The following is a 19,079-nucleotide window of genomic DNA, read 5'->3' as shown; positions in this document are numbered from 1 at the left end:
GCTATTTTCTATTGTAAAGGATAAAAAAATCATGACATGATATTTTTGTATCGCAAACACAACCCTTAACGCGAGAGATTTGATTAAATTTTGAGATCTGAATCTTGCTTATAACCTGACATGATATGTTAAAATTTTGACAGACCAAATGAAATATTTTTGTTCAGCATTGTAAATGTTAAATTGGGTCTGTAGTAAAGTAAAAGAATAAAGAAAATTCGTGACAATGCCCCTTTAAACAGGAACGTAGCACCGTTTTTGAAAAGGTGGGGGGGGGGGGGGGGGGAAGACTCATAAAAAAAACCTTGGTTTTTGACAAGCAAAAAAAAAAAAAAAGGGGGGGGGTGTTACTTTCCACCAAAATCCTGAAAATCCCAATTCGTGGTTGGGTGGGGGAGGAGGGTAGAAAGTTTACTTTTAACTTTAATTTCACTGTTTATTGCCTTATTTTCAATTCAATTGAATAATTTTGCATAATTGGGGTTTAAAGGTTTAATTAACCAATCAATTTTTATGGCACTGTTGCATCTAATACCCGGTACATAATCATACCGTTTTTTGTAATTAAGGTAGACCCCGTGTTTTATAAATACTTGTCAAACCAAACGTTTTTAAAAATTGAAGAGTTAGAAAAATTTACAAACTTACTAAAAAGTCCAAAATATTTATACCTTTCCGTCTATGTTTCCCTAAAGTGAGCTTTAGCTCTCATGGTTCATAAATTCAATACCCTTTAACACAATGTAGCAGAATCTCATTTTCTATGAACTTATGAACCAGATACATTATATCAGTTTATATTAAAAATATTTTGAAAGTCGTTAAATGAAGTTTTACTGATTTTCTACAGAAAATATGCTTAAATAAGTTCATATGTTCCTCACATTCATTCTTTACATTTATCCTTCCAAATACTTCACAAAATTTCATATTTTTGGAAATTCTCAAAATGTTTACAGTTTAAACACTATTTTCATGAAACATTTTTTATTAAGAATTTATTAAGAATATGTATTTAGTTAACAACAAAACATAGTTTATATAAACTGACCAGCTAGTTTTTGTTTGATATTCTCTTAAACATGTATACTCCTATCAGGCTTGGGGCGAAATACATTGTAAAGTAATGCATTACATTACCATTACTTCATGAATTTGGGCATTAAATTACCATTACTATTACTTGATTTTCTTAAAGTAATGCATTACATTACCATTACATGAGTAAAGTAATGCATTACCATTACCATTACTTTGTTTTAAAAAGTAAAGTTAAATAAAGAGTTTTGCAAATGTTTCAAATATAAAACACTATTTAACATATCTACAGGTTCATGTTCAGTATCAGGTTCAAAGGAGTCTCCTATATTGTTTGACTAGTTTTACAAAGTTTTTTTCTCCAATTGGAAAAAATGGGAATACATGAATACCAAACAGACATAATCTAACAGTCACTTAAAAGATATACTCATTCAAACTGTAAAATAAATATTAAAATGTTGGTCCTACCTGACATAACCGTAGAGAGAAGTGCAGTTACTGTAATAGTTCCATCCCCCCTTTTTCGGCAAGTTATTTTCCACCAAGTTTTTTGATATATTTATGGTTTTCCTGTGCTTTTGACAAATATAGAAATATATTTGTACTGACTCCACAGAACAATACTTTTACAATACTTTAAATCAAATGCAAGTCATCTTAAGTTGGAATAACACACCTGCAAAAATCACTCAAACTAACAGTAAATTATTTGATTATGATAGAGATAATGATTAATTAAATGAACATATGCACATACTTAAGCGAAAAATTTGCAGTTTAAGGATAAAAAATGGAAATTTATAAAATATGTTTTACGGTGCAACCGTTGGGGCGAGCGAAGCATGTGATCAAATATATGAATTATGATAAATCAATAAAAATAAAAGTAACAACGTAACGTAAATAAATTTAAATGCAAAATGAAATAAAACATACTACTACATATTTTTACCAGTAAATTTTCATTATTCCTAATTCATAAGATTTTTTATTTTTTAGTAAGTAGAATTTATCTCAGATACAATTATGATGAATAATAAATTCAACATAATGTTCATTGCAGTTTATTTCCTCTTTTCTTGCAGGACACATTTATTCTTAAACTTACATATAAAATTGACTTATAATAGAACCCCCCCCCCCCCCCCCCCGTTTAAAAAAACAACATTTTTTTTTTAATTTACGTATAAAAAAATATGCTGATCATATAAGGAATATGGAGTTGCCCCCCCCCCCCCACGAGCATTAAATGGAAGTGAAAAAAAGATACCATAGAGCAGCTAAAGAGCTAAAGGCATACATGTACTACGCACTCCCCATTCATCACTCCGGATTAAAATTTTCCGGATTTGAGAATCTTTCTCTAAGGGATTTTAACCTGTTTACATTGGGTAGGTACCTACGATGGCCGATATGGGCCGGACAAAAAGTAACCACGAGTTATATTTGATTTGCCGGCAATTCTAAGATGCCGGCAAATCTCAAACGTGGGCAAATCTTACTTATAGTTCAATTAAAATACCAGAGGATATAGAGGTCAAAAAGTCTCGTTATCTTATTTGACAAAAGGGTTTGACAAAAAACATGGCAGTTTTACTTGCAACGTGCATTATTAATGACATCAAACAGAACACAAGAGCAAATTAAAAAAAAAGACGGCATTAAAACATCCAGACATGTCTTAAACTCATTGGAACCCGACACTCTTAATGAAGCATTTGGTCAATTGCTTAGATATCATAACTAATTAAGAGCGTTTCGGCGGTATTAATAGCACATGTGACATTTCAAATTTGTAATAAGGCCCACTTCGTCAGGAGCTCACCTTATACATAAATTAATTAATCTCTTTGAACTTCATTTGGTTTTAATTTGGATCTAATGATAAGATCACTTATATTTTTGTGTTTACTGTATGCAACCATAGGAGGTGTTGTGAATAATTTTTGCATACTTCGTCATGTTGTATGTTATCCCAGTATTTCATAAGTCGTTTCCTTAATTCTTTTATACAAATTTGGTCACCAAAACATTAGATACAGCCTTTTTATTGTGTTCTTCTTTTATTTTTTTAGAAGATTAATTCTATTTGCTGAAATAGTTTCTTGCATAATAGGTTCAATTTCTGATTGTTTTTAATCTCTTTTTTTTAGGTGAGTTTTAAAGTCTTTAAAAATACTTTGTAATACAGCTTGATCACTAGTATTTCTCAGATGTCTGGTACATTCTCCTTTAATTAGGCCCTTGAAAACTGATGAGCTATGAGCACTTTGTCTGTGCAGGTATTGGAAGCTGTTAGTAGGTTTGATATATGAGCGAATGTCTAATCGCTGGCTATCTGAGAATCTTGTTTTCTTTTATATGGTCGTGTCTAAGAAATTGACTGGTGTGAGATAATTCATAAGTAAATCTCAGATATTTATGACAAGAGTTCCCTATGTCAAAAAATTCTTTAAATTCATCCGGGCTTCCATTAAATAGAATAAAGCCGTCATCTCTATATTTGCCGTGATAAATAAGTTTCGAAAGGCCCTCAACATTGTCGGCGCGCAATTCCCCCTTACTTCTCCTGATACTTTGCTTCTTTTCAACCCTTTCGACCAATTAAGATAACTTGACTTTTGTGACCTCAATCTTCTGGTATTTTAATTAAACATTAAATATAAGATTTGCCCACATTTAAGATTTGCCGGCATCTAAGAATTGCCGGCAAATCAAACACAACTCGTGGTTACTTTTTGCCGGCATTTCAGGAATTGCCGGCAAATCAAACACATCTCATGGTTACTTTTTGTCCGGCCCATATTGGCCATCGTAGGTACCTTCATTGCGGGACCTTTAAAATATCTATCTGCATATAAAAAAACTTCAATCTTGTCCACTTTTTCATAATTTAGAGCATTTTTTCTTTCTTTACCATATCTTTTCTTTCATTGAATGATAGAAACGGGCTTGTTTTTATTTAATACGAGGGTTGATCCAAATTAATGTCACGGATGAGATAAAATCGTGAAAAATCTGCGTAAGGTGTCAACAATTTGTGCTTTAAGATATCTACCTAATTCAATTCAGACCTGAAAATTTTAATGCAATGTGATAATTATTTCTGAAGATAATATATTTTGTAGAGTATGAGGTAACGATAGTCGCCGCACGCTAGCGACGTCATTTCTAGATCTTTGGCGTTCTGGTAGCATTTCGTAGTTTAGTACTTACTTAAATTCGCAATGATGCTCTATTTTACATTATTTCAAATCATTTTTTCCATAAAGTAACTAATTGATCATTTTGTAATCGATAAAGTAGTTATATTGGATTATTTATTGTGCAATCAGTTTGTCGAGGTCTCTTCAACAAGTCATGAACGTAGCTTTATGATATAGCCATTGACGTAAGAACTCAGCTTTAATTTTCCTTCAGAACGTATGTCTTCAATCTATCTAATTTATTTATTAACATGACATATGTTTTTGTTAGGTATTGGAAACATGTTTAAGGTACCCTGTTCACTCAGTCTCAATTTAAGGTTGATGTATCAATTCCAGTACATTTTCTAGTGATTTCTATTCATCGAAGCAAAAAATGCATCGCATCATTATCCACATGTCCAGCATTTTTATCCCTTGATCTAGAGACAAAAGGCATAGATATCCAAAATAGACAGTTACATGTACGGTCCCTAATTTTTCAAAACAGTTAGAAAAAGTTAATAATATATCTGTTTTAAAATATCGTGTTGTTTGGGGCATTTTCAAATTTTGAAGCAAGTTATTCATTCATATATACAAACCTTTAAAAAAGATGTAAATTCATGACACGAGGATGTCATGTATATATCATGCTATAAACATCAATATCTTGTTATGTGTTCAACGAAATTTAATAAAAGTTTTAATTCGAATTTAATTTTTAATAATGAAAATTTTGTTGTATCATTTTATACAATATCGCGTCATTGAGAAGCGCAGTGCATAGTGTGACATTACTTTTGGATCAACCCTTGTATAATAAGTTATTGGAAACATTTTTCACTGAATGAGATTTTTCTAGATTGAAAACAGCTTTATTACTTTATGCATTTGGTGCTAAATGTTTGTGCTTGGTGTATAAATAAAGTATCAAAAATGCGAGAACTATTATTTTTGTCATCATCGTTTAAAACGTTTGGAAATTTGTTATACAATGATTTTAAGATTCTGAAACGGAGTTTATAAATATTAGGAAATAAAACGTCAATCAACGTTCGATTTTCTTTGCAATCTCTTTACCTAGGTAGACCCGACTAATGTATTATTACCTTCCATGGGGTATTTATCGGGCTGTTATAGGATGATATTAGATAATGCCACGTATAATAATCTAAATACCACAACAGAACATAAAATACATGATAAAAACAAAGGCATGCCATTTTTGTTGTTTTTAAAGTTAGTTCAATGAAAACGATTACACACCAATCAAAGCTTACAGAAATTCTAAACATGAAAAATAGGAATGCATATAAAACCTTCATCTCATTTTTGTCTGTTTTTAGTTGTTATTGGGCTCACTCAATGTATGATTATCTAAAAACATTTTTACATCTTTCATCGATATCTTATCACCAAAAATCTGTATCACAGTTATAGAAATCAGCACACATACGTTAAGATACGTAAATATTATCACACTACATGTATCTACAATAATGTTCACAAAAGATAAAATATCACTGTCAATCAACCTCAAAACTAAACTTTAAACTTTCCTACTCTTTTATTGAAAGTTTTCTGGCTTCCCTTGAATACCACTCTATTTGATTTTTTGATGATCAGAGATTTGGTTGTCGTCGGTTTGTTTTCCCGAGTGCTTCCATGTTTTCTAGAACAATGTCTCTCATGAGACATTCTATATTTAGTATAGGTGATCGTTGTCACGGTAACTTTTTGAGAACTACTCCATGAATTCATGGCGAGAGCGGTTTTATTTTGAGGTTCAACCTTCCGTTTTCTTCCACCAGCGTTGTTTCCGTTGAACTGAAACGAATTTGAAAATGATTTGAAAACTCATAATAAGAAACAATATGTCCCATAGCCCAAAACTCTCGCATTTTCCCCTCATTGAGCCTCCAGACTTTATACTCTGGTTTAACAATTCAAATAGAATATCATGTCACACACTGTTTATTTACGGTATGAGAATCATGTCTTTTATTTTGATAATTTTCAAAGAAGATACACGTGGACTAAGTTTGACATGATATTCCATCTCGTTGCCTTTCGGAAATGACCCTCATCCATTATAATGTTAAGGATGCTTGGGTTCCATTTTTTTTAAACATATAAATAGATTGGTAGACATATATATAAACAGATAAAAGAGCTAAAAATAAATTATAATAAGATAACGTGAGAGGGGGAATCACAACCTCAACTCTTTTTTCTGTTTTCGCATCAGGAACTTCATAGCCTTTGTATGTACACGTAAGACCATTTGATGTTGGCGACGAATTCGTCGATGTCATATGTTTGCGTTCTGGACTGTTTATATGAACATTTTCTTCTTCTGCTTCTACAGGGCTAGGTGTTTCATCAACTGAATGTTGTTTGGTCCTAGACTCTTTTCTAGGACCAATTCCTCCATGTCGTTTTTTAAACCGAGGGCTTCCAAAAAGGATCTACAAAGCAATATCCGTGTATTATCTTAATCTTATGTTAAAATTTAAAAAAAGAAGCCATCATTCAATCTTATTTACTGATGAACTGTAAACAATTGAATAAATGAATAATTTTTGTAAAATTAAAAAAAGCTGCACTTGTTTTCCTTTTTATTTTCTAATCAATATCTTGATAAAAATTTTATGTGCAATAAATTTTTTTATCAAGATCTTGATTCTATGTACATGATAGCATTTCCAGCTAATGTTTTAGATTTTTCTTTGTTTTAAATATTTTAAATTCAGATTTTACACACTGATATATTTTTTCTTGTGTAGCGTGTTTCTAAACGACTTTTTCAATTTGTGATTTGATTACTTATTACACTGTTTGTGGATTAATTACAAACATTTCACAAGTCGGTATAGAAACCTTTTAAAGTATCAGAACAATTAAGTTAAACCGGCCTTTGCATTACTTTCAATAATCGTTTTCATATTCCTTAATTTACGCAAATCATTATCGAAGTAATATCCACATTCAAATTTTTTAAGTAAATTAAAATATATTTATGTTAATACCACAATTGGAATACTATGAAGGCTTTATGATCTGTAACGTTTTTATAATTGAAATAAACCCAAACAAATATATACGCGAATATAAGATATACATGTGTACTACCTGAATTCCTTTGTTTATCGAAGGAAATAAACCAATTGCGATGATCATTAACTGAAACAGTTCTGTGAATTCTCCCATCTACAAAACAATATTTTCAAATTACAAAGGAAATAAAAGATTTTTTTTTATTTCTATGCTGGTCTTTTTTAAAAATTTATATATTTTTTGGGTTTTTTTTTTATTGATCTGGTTTTCGACTTGTCAAACCTAAATGTGATTAATTGTTCATTAAATCAAGATGAAAGGAAATTAAAATAGAATATTTTTCTTTCTTATTTACTATCATACAACCTGGCATAGAAATAATAATCAATGTTTAGATTCTAACAAGGACTATATTTTTGGCGGAATATTAGCGTAGGAAAATATCACATGTATCGCAATTCAGAATTGCTGTAGTTTAATGTGTCTGTTTTAGCATTTTTAAAACAATGACATCAATGATGGATTTTTTTTTACTAATGTGAACTAATGATATGATTTTGGATATGATTCTTGTTTTTAAAATAAGATTTGCCTATCAAATTACACATTTTTATTAGCTTTTTAAAGCGCCCATTCTATACATTGATTTGTGTGAAAAAATCACTAAAATAAGTTTTTCTCTCTTATTTAATAGTCAATATACAAGCATTTCTTTCAATTTATATCTTTATATAAAGTCTTCATTATAAGTAAAATATTTTAATATTGGAAGCATAAAAAAATAATCAAAACATCTTCAAAATTAATAAGCAATATCAATTTAAGTTTCAATATTTAATCCAATTTAGTACTATAAGCTGATAGATATTCTGATATTCTATCATTTTTTTGAAGAATAGAATCTTAATATCTTAAACAGATGTCTACATAACTGCAAAGATCTACATTTATTTTTATCATCCTTTAAGTTGAGGAGATAGGTAGTGACCTTGACCTAACTTTTGTGCGAAAACAAGGAGGTCAAATTTGATTAAACTGATAAAATCATTTGGTAATATGATCTATGTCATTTCATGAATTTCTTATTATAAGACGTATGTTTGAAATCGAGAAGACATCTTCCTTAATGACGTCATTCTGAAACTACTCGTCACTTAATAACATGTACAAACTTTTCAACTGATAAATTGTCAATGTACTAATGATGCTTTTGAAGAATTTCCAGCTGAAAGTAATTTGTTTTACTCACATTTCTCAACTTTGAAACATCAATATGCTTCATTGAATTTTTTAATTTTCCTACAGAGCTAATTTAACTTTTAAAAGAATGTTAGTCATCTGTTATATCGAGTCTTGTGCTTACAAGTAAGAACACTGTTTAAATACTGCACGTTTTAAAGAGCCCAGCAATAAAAGATTTTATTAATTCATGCTATTAGAGTGCAGTAGAAATGCGAAGCTTATTACAATATATGTTATGCTTCATGAACCTGCATAACATAACCTTGACTAGATTTTGGATATTACATCACCCCAAAACAAGAAATACATTTTTATATTGTTTTCAAAAATAATAAAGAAAGTGATTTTCCCCTCAAAAATAGCATCTGTTAGATTTAGTTAAGGACAGTAAAAAGGACACATATACTTATACCTAAGTATTATTTATAGGTTTGATTAATTTTCCAGTGATCCAAATGCTTTTGAAAATGTTTTGATTCAACATGCTTTTAAGATCAATTCTATGTAAGAATCAATGATTTATAAAAGGGTCTGGCCACGCATAGTCACCAATTTCCTTATATTTCATACATGGACACACCTAGGTGTAAAACGCAAAAAACCACTAAAAGTTGGTTGCTATGGGTAACCGTTGCCATGGTAATCGAGGCTAAAGATGGGAAAATAGCAAAACTTACCTACTTTGAAGCCATATTAGAAGGTTTTGCCCACTAATGTAAACTATCAAAGACATAAAACAGCCTTTTTCCTATTTTCAAATATTTAATTATATAAGAAAATTGATGGAGAAACCAATACTTTTAAAATGTTACCATGGAAACCGATACAAATTTTTGAAATCAGTTTTCTGCGGTTTTTTAATAAGCCCAAATGGGAAACTGTTAAATTTTTTACATCCATTTAAATGTTTATGTAATATACATTTTATCATGAAAATTGACATCCGTTGCTATGGCAACAAGGCCAAATATTAAGAAAAACTGAGAAATTTAAGATTATTTTGATATGCTTTCATTCCTGATTTTAGATTTTGTTTTGCAATTGTGTTAGTTGGAACAGGTAAAAATATATCTAAATTTTCATTATACACCACAAAAACCTTTGTTATGCAACAGAGAAGTGTTGTTGCTATGGAAAATTAAGTTGCGTAAAAAATCACACAGAAATTCTTACTTTTTGAAAAGTCCATAGCAGAATTTTTTTAAGTGTCATTAAAGTTAAGGGCATACTTTATTTTTTCTCACCATTTGATTTTATATATTTATTCATTATATCTGAAAAATATCCATTTAAAAATGCCTAAACATATTATAATTTTCCTTATTCTTAAGCTTGTTACCATAGCAACGGTTCTCAATTTTCATATCTAAATTTTTAATTGCACAATCATAATAGTGTTTACCAAAAAATCCAAGATTTGCACTTTTTATTCAAACTAGATGAAGAAACATATTCTAAAATTTCTGTTTAGTAACCATGGAAACGCTCTAAAAATATGCGTTTCTCCATGAATTTTTTTGTTTCATTTGAAAAATGACAACTATTTTTAATAATACATTCTACCCTGGAAACCCCAAGTTCTGCACATTACTCACAATATGTTGTCAAATAAGCATTAAAATGCCATTTTTACATCTTTACCCTCGTTTACCATGGCAACGGGACCACATAGCAACAAACAAATGGTGTTAGTCTATCAAATTGTCAAGTATGAAGAAAATCCGTGACTATGCGTGGCCACCGAATTTTGATTCTTACATAGAATTGATCTTAAGTTATCGATATCGAATTATTATTTTAAATTATTTTTAAAAGATGGCTTTGTTTGGTGTATCGTATATTTCAATGTTTACTTTCGTTTTCCTTTAATCAGAAGTTTTCAATAAGAAATATGTTTGAAGAAATTAACAAAATATACGCCATAAGAATTCAAATCATTAAGTTAGTATACTGGTTAAAAACAAATGCGAATTTTCAAAAGAAATATACTACGCAAAGGTTACCTACCCTACTGGGCTTTGCAATGCTCTGGATAGAAAACCCTCTGGGAATTACCCAGCGGATTGTTGTGTACTCTATTCTTAATTCATGTATAGAAGTTGCATTCCTTCTTACTTGTTTGAATTTGAATTGATTTAAAAGGAGAGAGAGAGAGAGAGAGAGAGAGAGAGAGAGAGAGAGAGAGAGAGAGAGAGAGAGAGAGAGAGAGAGAGAGAGAGAGAGAGAGAGAGGTTGTTTTAGTGGATAAAAGTACAGTCAATTGTAATGATAAAATTTTCAAGGTATTTTCTAAAAAAGCAAAAAAATATGTATTTCGTATTTTCTACTGATAATGTTATTTATTGTTTATAATTTAACTATTTTCTTTTTTTTATCAAAAGTTTTAATGTCATAAAGAGGTTTCAGATAAGGATGCGTGTACAAACACAGTGAGTTTACAATTTCATTTGCATATTTGTTTGGTCCTTTGTCGTGGGTTTCTTTAACGTTGTTGGTCTCTACTCGAGTCAGGTCATCATGCATATGGTTTAAAGGTGAATATGTTGAATCCATAATACGCATAATTTGGACCCATAGAATTCGGGGATTTAAAGTTATTTTAAGTTCGATGCCACATTCCAACAGACTATTCCCACCCACCCCTTTCAAAATATATCATTGTTATTTTGTTAGTTTTGTTTTAGATAAATTTTTCTTTTGTAAAATGAGTATATAAAAGTAAAGAAAGTAACAATTTATATGTGTATTGTTGCATACGCGCATGCGAGCTCATCCTATATAATTAAAATGTGTTTGTGTTTTATTCTATTAATAATTCATCTTTAATTAAAATGATGACATAGAACATAACCACAGAAAAATTAAATATATTTTGTATCAATAATATTGCATAAGTAGCAGAAAAATGTTCTCTTCTGCCTATGAAGGAATCTTCCATCTAGAAAATTAAAGATTTTTCTGAGCAAACTTTAAATACTTTTAAAGGCGGAATAGGGCAGAACAAGTCCTAGATGTCACTAATTTCCTTTATTCTTTATGCAAACCACATTGCTTTAGCACCAAATCAAGATACGGCAACATGGTTTGACTTCTATCACAACAATCTGTTCTGTTTATTTAATTAGCATGCGAAGTGGATCTTTCCTTAATTAAAGACTATTCATGGATTTTAACGATTTTGCAGCAATGAAAGAGATCATCAAGACGACTTTTGGAAAAGTGTTACGTCTCTTAAGATCAGACAGTGAAAACAATATTTCTAAATAAATCAAAAACAAAGCACCAAGGCTTGTAAGATTAATTTTATCCAGACAAGAATTTTAATCTCATTTTAGATTTCTTGTTAAAAATTTATTTGATACCTTTTCATCTAAGCTAGTCTGCATTTTACATCACTAGTACAAGTGTTGATTATTTTTAAATGTTTTTCTCTGTTTTTTAATTGGTCTCCAAAGCTTTACAATAATTTTCTGCACACTAAATAACAAAGTGTAGGTGTTTATAACGAACTCTTTTATCATATTACTTGTTTACGTTTTTTCAACAGAAATATCTATGTAATGTAATTGAATAATAAAGCTGTACATACCGGTATGTGATACAAAGATATGATACAAATGACAATGTGTTAAATTTTAGCTGTTGAACACTTGCTAATAAAAAGATTGATTTTTAATAACAACTATAGGCTTATGAATAATATCACTTAAACCTCTTCAAAAGTTAGATTAAAGTAATTTTAAGAAAAACACCTTTTGTTTATCAAAGACTAAAGAACACTATTCAAGGGAAATTGTTTAAACTTTCGTTTCTTAACGTACAGATCTTGTCATATGTATACATTTGTGTTTTTTGAAATATTAATTTTTAGATTAATAATATGATTTTAATACCTAGAAATATATAAATAATATTCAAAGTGTTGTAGTTGGATACGGAAGTTATAAACTCATGAGACAGGATTTTTGAGAGTTTCACAATTGCAAATTATAAGTGAAAATAAGAAAAAAATTCTTGTATCTTGAAAGAAATAACTTCCGTATCCATCTACAAAACATTGTATTTTTTGTTTATTTCATTGTTTCTGGTCCTCGTTTTCCCCGTATTAGCCGTCCCTTGTATACATCATCAAAACAATATTGCGCAGTGAATATAGGTCCATAAAAAGATACAAAAAATGATCAACATAACATATTTGAACAATTTACCAACATAAATATTACATAATTAGAATAATTTTATTGTTTAAATGTAGAAGATACGATAATTTTCTTTTTGTTAAGTATATAAAAAGATCGCGCATGAATATTCAGAGATAAATTACAATCGAAATCAAATCGAAGCGGGGTTTGAATTCAGAAACTTATCAATGAAATATACATATTTAAGCTGCTCTATTCATTGAAGGTAAGAAATGTTTTTTCGCTATCACTGTACATTGTTTAGATTATTAGTTGTAGTATTTCAATATCCTATAAAAAAAATAATGTATCGGTTGTTTTGAAACGTAATTATATTTCTGGTTTCGTTTGATGCTTTTTTAAACGAGAAAAAAAATGTTATCTTGTCTCTTATCTTACAGCATAAGCAGAGTTAAAAAAATCGGATTCATTCTTTTATAACAATAAACCACTTAACAGTCTTATAATATTAACACATGCAGAAGTGCATATTTTGTTTAAAATAAATCAAACTCGTGATTAACCAACCGTTTCCTACACTTTGTAGAGCGTAATTCAGTAATCTAACATTTTGAATAGAACAACGAAAATGAAATCTTTATTAAATTCAAACAACATCAATTCTAAATGGAATTTACAATTTTTCTGTCTCTCTATCTGTTACAAGGAAACTCATCTAACGCCAATTTTTAAAATCTAGGATCAAACTCCCCTTTGTGGCCTCATTCACGAAAACTGGCGGGTTGGAATCTAGGGCGGTAAAAATTAGAGGGAGAACACGACAGCCTAGAAAGGTAATGTTGCATGCTTATTCATGTGCATTCCAGCTGTAATAAACCACTTTGACTCTCAGAAGCAAAATACTTTCTGTATACTTTATGCATGCGTCTCTGATTGTAATCTAAAGAATTAAAGGTTTCAATACAAATGATATCGTCCTATTCACAGGATAAACTGACGATATTATGATACTGAGGATTCAAATGCAAAAAAGAAATTACTTGATTAGATGTAACAGTATTTTATTGTTTTTACGCAATATTTTAACTACCAGCAGACTATTCTTAAATCAATCTATAAATAGAATAGCGTAGGATAAAACAAAAGTAAATTTAAGGAGGCTGGGGGGTCCAAAAAAATTGTCTCCAAATTTCACCAAATTTGCAGAAATGTCTCATATACTCTTAATTTACATTTTAATGTGAAAGACCACATCACAATCATAGTTAATTTTATCATTTCTTGCATCTGAAACAATTGCACATTATGTAAAAAAAAAATGAAAAATATATGAAAAATTATTAAAGGCCAAAAAAAGATACCAATAATATCACTAAAAATAAACACAATAACAAAAACTTAACATTATTTGTTATAAAGAAAAATTTTACAATTTTTACCAAAATATATATTTGACACACAAATGCAAATATGTAAAGAAAAAAAAAGTAGCCACAAAATTATTTCCAAATTTCAACATGATAATAATCATTACATATGTAATAAAGATTAAGCATTAAAAAAGATTTCTGATGGTGAAATTAAAAAAAAAATAAAAAGAAAGAAAATATTTGAACAAAATATTTGGAGTTTTACAAGTTACCTCCCTTTGAATAGTAAAAAAGGTGCTGAAAAACAGCTAAAATGATTTTTTGGCATCTTGTATACCTTGGTTACCATCAATTGACTCTTTAAATAATGCTTCAGTACCATCATATCCATTTTTTACAAAAACAATTTCAGTACGACGTAAGAGTTATAGAACATTAAAGTGAAAATCTTTTTTGTGTAGAGATAAAAACGCTTTAATATGGCAGCCACCCCCCAGCCTCGTTAAACCAATTATGTATTTTGTTAAAAATTGGTTGTGGTATACATAATTTTATTTTCATCTTTATTTATTCGTGTAGTTATAATAAGATAACCATTTTAATTTAATTATGAAATGTATAAATAGAATAAGAATTTTCCAAACCTAAAATGTTCTATAAATAGATTGCAATATTACTAGTGTAAATAGAAATGAAAATAAAGTTGTGATATGGTAGCTTGAGAGGATAGGATTATATGGACTAATATATTTGCTAGCTTGTCATCAATTTGTCATCTATAATGACTTAACGCACAAATTAAACTGGATCATAGTTTAGATGCAAGTTGTTACATATTTACTTTTTTGATTACTACATGCTCTCTGTTATATTTTTAAAAAAGAAATTCCTTTTTAAGCAAGTATACATTTAGCTGTTTGATATTAGGTTCAATATCCTTTCATAGAGTAATTGTGTAATTACGGACGTCTACAGTTAAAAAAATAACCTCTTTCATATCAGTATGTATTGAAAGTGAGTTCATTTAAAAAAAAACGGGAAAAAGACCCAACAATTAAGATGCGTATAATCTTTTTCTTTAGAGTGACTGATTGTAATATTATAAGAAAAACGATTTTGTTTTAGTACATTTTTAATTCTTAATGTCTTGCATTTCAATTTCTCAAAATAAAAGTATCTCTTTTTTATGTTTTGACACTATTTCGCACAGTTCAATTACAATATTTGTATGCATTGAAAGTGAGGTCTTTTAAAAAAAAACCAGAAAAAGGCCCAACAATTATAATGCGTATAAACTTTTTCTTTAGAGTGGCTGATGTAAAATTATAAGAAAAACGATTTTGAATTATTACATTTTTAATTCTTAATCTCTTGCATTTCAATTTCTCAAAATAAAAGTATATCTTTTTTTATGTTTTTAAACTATTTTGTACAGTTCAATTATAATAGACATAGCAATTTCAACTATCATCATATAATTCAGTAGTTAAGAAATTAAAAATATCTTTTTTTTTCTCCTCAAAAAATCAATGTTAATACATGTGCTTCCTATTTACATCATTGTGAAACTGGTGAAAAATTAATTTTAACACACCTACCCATACTAGAATGTTAATTTTTTTTCTTTTCAGTATTCAATATTACGACTGTAGAAACATTTTGAAAGCAAGCTATGTCATCAGAGTCCACAACTAGCGAGGAGAGTACCACTTCTTCCCGAGAAGGGCAAGAAGATGATGCTATTAGCTCTAACAGCAGTGAGGATGGAGAAAACCATGTTATCTGCCCTATAGGCAGAAATAAGTCCCATCAACCTGCTCTGCCGGTAAATGAACTTTTCATTTATTACGCCATTAACTTAAACACATTCAAATATTATACAAAATTTTTCAATTGCTGTTTTTAAACTACTTTTATAGTCCATTTATCCGAAAAAAAAGAAAGCGTCTAACACGAAAAGTCCATCTCCAAGGAAACCTCGTCAGGCAATGAAAAGGTCCAGAGACCAGGAAAATAAGCAAAAACCACAAACGGATGCGGCTGACTCTCCATTGAGGTGTAGCCCGGTAAAACACGTGGACTCGGAAATAGGTCCTCATTCATCACAGGAAAGTCCGAAAAAGCTTCGAGAAGTTTTTTCAGTTCATCCTTTTCTCTCTGAATCTGATATCAATTCAGAGGGAGAAGCTACCAAGACGTATACCGTCCCTGCAAAACATATATCGGAATCTGTTATTCCAGGTGAAATGGTACCTACTGCATTTGCAAAAACAAACATAAAGACCAAAGAGTCGCAAATCTATTAACTGCCCGGCTACCAAAATGGTAGCTACTTTGTCTAATTTTTATTTTAGTCTAAAAGTATTGAATTGTTTTTAAACAAAAATTTTATCCTAGAAAACTTAAAACGTTCAAACTGAAAATGTTAATAAAATGAATTAATTCGGTTTCTTAACCTGACTTATTTGTGATGATTCACCCCACATTTACACACACGAAGTGTTAAATATTTACAAATAATTCAACACGTGGATTTATTTTGATTAGCCTGACACTTTTGAAAACTAATTTTATTTCTAATGGATAATGTCTAAGTGGTATTACGACACCAGAAGGAATCTTTTTTTTTGGAGGGGGGGGGGGGTTTAAGCAAAGTATTTGTCTCACTTGTTGTTATATGACGCTAACTGTATATTTTTAATTATAAAAACTGTTGTATTATACTCTTTCATAACATGTAATAATACCACATATGTGTTCAGATTTTGTATTTAAAGCTGTATTTAAATAATCCTTCAATGTTAGTTTTTATCATTATGAAAATATAATAAATTTACTACATCATTGATTGGTAAATATTATATATATATATATATATATATATATATATATATATATATATATATATATATATATATATATATATATATATATATACGAGACAAAACGACCGTGTCATGTCGTCCAAAGAATATGATATACAACCGCAACCAGCAACTTTCACCAATTCACCATTTCCTCGATTTGTGCATACATTCCAGGCCAATACATCACTTGTTTGGCTCGATTTTGACATTTTTCGATACCAAGGTGACCTGTGTGGATTTTGGTAAGCACTTCCTTTCGCAATGTGACAGGAATGACAATGCGGTGTGTTTTTATGATGATTTCATCGCATAAACTCAATTCTGTCCGTATATTCCAGTATTCTGATATTTCATTAGGGCATTCAGTGCTTGTTTCTGGAAATCCTGTTACAATTACTTCTGCTAGTAACTGCAACTTCGGGTCATTTTGAGTTTCCTCACGAATCATCTGTAACTTACGATCTAATATGGGTAGGCTCTTAAGGACAGAGTCTACAGATCCTCCTCCTGTGCTGATTTGGTCATTTTCGTTGACATTTCAGTTCCTCTGGACAACGCATCAGCGGTATGCATAAATTTTCCTGGTGTGTAGCCAATACGCAGATCGTATTTCTGTACCCTTAGCAGCAGTCGTTGTCATGCCTCTGTAAGAGCACTGCTCCAAGTCCAAAACTAGAGGCATCTGAAGATATTTTAATCTCTTTGTTCGAGTCAAAGAATTTAAGTACTGGTATACTTGTTAATAGGGCCTTTAGCTCCTCAAATGATTTTTGTTCAACTGCAGTCCACTGAAATACTATGCTTGCTGTATGACATAAGCTGTATATTCGTCTGGTGGAGTTTTGGCTTCCATCGTAGTTTGTAATACTGTTTCTCCACAGCAAGATGTTGACTTGGCTACCTGTATCCAATTTGCAATTGATTCCCTTGCCATTGGTGAATAGAGTTACACGCAACTCCTCTGGTTTATCAGAATGAACTGTCTCCAGAGCATCAATGAAGAAAGCTTGTTCATCCTGAATATCATGAATATGTTTCTTTTTCGGCATTTTCTTTTTTATGATATTTTGTTTGCCTTTTGATCTGCAGACTTTTGCACAGCGATTTGTACCATTACATTTAATGCAGATGTGACCCATGGCGGGACAAGTTTTATGCGAGTCATCATATCCACAACGCCCACACAACTGTGCACAACTTTTACCTTTTTTAGGTACCCATACTTTTTTGTCTTTGGGTTTGGTACTGACCGCCTGTACTTCTGATGGAGGGACAATACTTTTTATTTGTTTCTTTGTAGACTCTGCTGCTCTACAGGTTGCAAGTGCTTTAAATGTCTAACTTGAGGTCGACTGTACGTAGAAGCCTCTCTTAATGTGTGTTATCTGCTACCCCACAAATAATTCTGTCACGAATGAGCGAATCTACTAAGTCCCGAAACTCACAATTCTTTGCCCTAGTTCGTAATTCCGTCGCTTATTGATCTATGGTCTCATCGGACCTCTGCACCCTGGTGAAGAGTTTATGTCTCTCATACGTGGTATTGCGTTTTGGTGTGCAATAAGCTTAAAATTTCTCGAGTATTTTTTTATTTATACTCTTCACCCTCCTCAAATACAAAGGTGTTATAAACTTGAACTGCCTCCTCTCCTACTACGTGTAAGAAAATGCATGCTTTTTGCTCGTCACCTTTTTCGGCCGCACCTGTAGTAGTCATATAAACATCAAACCTTTGTTTGAACTTCTTCCAATTTACTGCCACGTTTCCCGTGAGCGGAAGTACTCCCGGTGGTTCCAGTTTATCCATTGCAACCTTCTGACACCATGTGTTGAGGTCAAGGGGGTCCTATAAGGCTTTGATTAGCCTTTATATAAAACATGACAACTGCGTCGGTTCCACGCTTCTTTTATGTTGTGTTCTTCCACATAAATTGATGAAATCATACACATGAATATAAAAGGGGTCGTTTCAAAACACACAAATGATACATAAATTGCTACATAAGTAAGGAAAGTTGACTATAGAAAAATTGAAGTCATTGCGTTTATCATAAAGTTTTGTTGTTAGGTTAATTTATTAAAACAAAACATGTCTTCCATGTTCTGGATTTAATCTGCATGTTCTTCTCGAGGCATATAATCAGATGTTTCAATTAAAGGCATTAAAAAGTA

General features: G+C 30.6%; 2 long non-coding RNA genes across 3 annotated transcripts; one reads left to right on the top strand and one right to left on the bottom strand.

Moving 5' to 3' along the window:
* Positions 1 to 5,804: 5,804 nt before the first annotated feature.
* LOC105348029 (uncharacterized) lies at positions 5,805 to 10,640 on the bottom strand. Its single transcript, XR_010709763.1, has 4 exons — positions 10,536 to 10,640; positions 7,362 to 7,439; positions 6,449 to 6,697; positions 5,805 to 6,056 (listed from the first exon to the last, which is right to left on the bottom strand). It is a non-coding gene; the product is annotated as an uncharacterized lncRNA (long non-coding RNA).
* Positions 10,641 to 12,806: 2,166 nt separating this feature from the next.
* Positions 12,807 to 16,884, top strand: LOC105348030 (uncharacterized). Of its 2 annotated transcripts, none has more exons than XR_010709564.1 (4): positions 12,807 to 12,935; positions 13,410 to 13,503; positions 15,672 to 15,865; positions 15,960 to 16,884. It is a non-coding gene; the product is annotated as an uncharacterized lncRNA (long non-coding RNA). The 2 variants fall into 2 exon arrangements; XR_010709565.1 differs by having other exon boundaries at positions 12,816 to 12,935; positions 13,377 to 13,503.
* The last annotated feature ends 2,195 nt before the right edge of the window (positions 16,885 to 19,079 follow it).

This window comes from Magallana gigas, chromosome 9 (assembly GCF_963853765.1).
Source record: "Magallana gigas chromosome 9, xbMagGiga1.1, whole genome shotgun sequence".
Lineage (NCBI taxonomy): Eukaryota > Metazoa > Mollusca > Bivalvia > Ostreida > Ostreidae > Magallana > Magallana gigas.
The sequence above is the reverse complement of the archived record's forward strand: the minus strand, read 5'-3'. Positions and strand labels throughout refer to the sequence as shown.